Source organism: Hyperoodon ampullatus (assembly GCF_949752795.1).
Source record: "Hyperoodon ampullatus genome assembly, chromosome: 11".
Taxonomy (NCBI): domain Eukaryota; kingdom Metazoa; phylum Chordata; class Mammalia; order Artiodactyla; family Ziphiidae; genus Hyperoodon; species Hyperoodon ampullatus.
Genome location: NC_136924.1, coordinates 92,872,487 through 92,874,229, shown reverse-complemented (window position 1 = coordinate 92,874,229; position 1,743 = coordinate 92,872,487).

Here is a 1,743-nt window from a genome sequence, read left to right as displayed (position 1 = left end):
CCAGGGAATCACCTCCTTTCATTTTTCCTTCCAGATTACAAGATGAAAGTCATCTCCTTTAATTTTCAATGCTTCTTCAGGTCTGGTTTGTGTAGTCTTAAATTCATTTCACATGTTTGTTTGTTTGCTTGTTTATTTTTAAAATTGAAGTATAGTGGATTTATGGTGTATTAGTTTCAAGTGTACAACAAAATGTTATACATATGTATATGTCTATTCATCTTTAGATTCTTTTCCATTATAGGTTATTACAAGATATTGAATATAGTTCCTTGTGCTATACAGTAGGTCCTAGTTGTTTATCTATTTTATATATAGTGTGTGTATCTGTTTTTATAACACTATAAAATAGTGTTTGGTACACACTATTTTATATATAGTGTGTACCAAACTCCTAATTTATCCTTCCCCCAACCTTACCCTTTAGTACCATAAGTTTGTTTTCTATATCTGTGAGTCCGTTTCTGTTTTGGAAATTAGTTCATTTGTATCATTTTTTTAGATTCTACATATAAGCTAAATCATGTGATATTTGTCTTTCACTTAGTATGATAATCTCTAGGTCCATCCATGTTGCTGCAGATGGCATTATTTCATTTTTTTAATGGCTGAGTAGTATTCCATTGTGTATATATATCACATCTTCTTTATCTGTTCATCTACTGGAAGCAACTTAGGTTGCTTCCATGTCTTGGCTATTGTAAATAGTGCTGCTATAAACATTGGGGTGTATGTATCTTTTCAAGTAAGAGTTTTCGTCTTTTCTGGGTATATGCCCAAGAGTGGGATTGCTGGATCATATAGTAGCTCTATTTTTAGTTTTTTAAGGAACCTTCATACTGTTCTCCATAGTGGCTGTACTAATTTACATTCCCACCAGCAGCATTTAAGAGGGCTCCCTTTTCTCCACACCCTCTCCAGCATTTATTATTTGTAGACTTTTTGATGATGGCCATTCTGACTGCTGTGAGGTGGCACCTCACTGTAGTTTTGATTTGCATTTCTCTAATAATTAGCAATATTAAGCACCTTTTCATGTACCTGTTGGCCCTCTGTAGACACGTTTATTTAATACCTGCTATGTTCTCAGGTAGGCTCTGGGGTTATAAACTGTAGCAATGAGCAAAACAGACAAAAATCCTTGCTTTCTTGGAGTTGACATTTCAGTGCAGGAGACAGGCAGGACATAAGTACACTAATAAGTATATAATAGGTCAGGAGGTGTGGGTAGAGACACAGGTGTGCCAGCGTATGCCACTTTAGTTGGAGAGGTGACATCTGAACCCAGACCTGAAGAAATGAGGGTATAATCGAGGAGATAGTTGGGGGAGAAGTTTTCAAGTCAGTGAGAAATGCATGTGCAAGGTCTTGTGGCGGGAGGATACTGGTATGCTGAGGAAAGTGGGGAGGCTGGTGTGGCTGACGTGACAGAGAGGGAGAAGGTAGTAGCAAGGATGGCTAAGCCTGGACCCTGGAGCCTAGCTGCCCGGGAGCCAAGCCCCAGTTCTACTGCTTATGAATCTGGAGACCTCAGGCAAGTTACTTGCCTTCTCTGTGCCTCAGTGTTGTCATCTGTAAATGAGGATAATGATAATATCTTCCTCATGGGCTTGTTACAAGGCTGAATACTTGTAAAGCCCTTGGAACAGTGCCTGACACATCATAAGTCAAGGAAGATCTGTATATATCTATGTATCTCATGTGGGTTCATTTCTCCAGAGAGCCCTGGCTAATACAGATGGG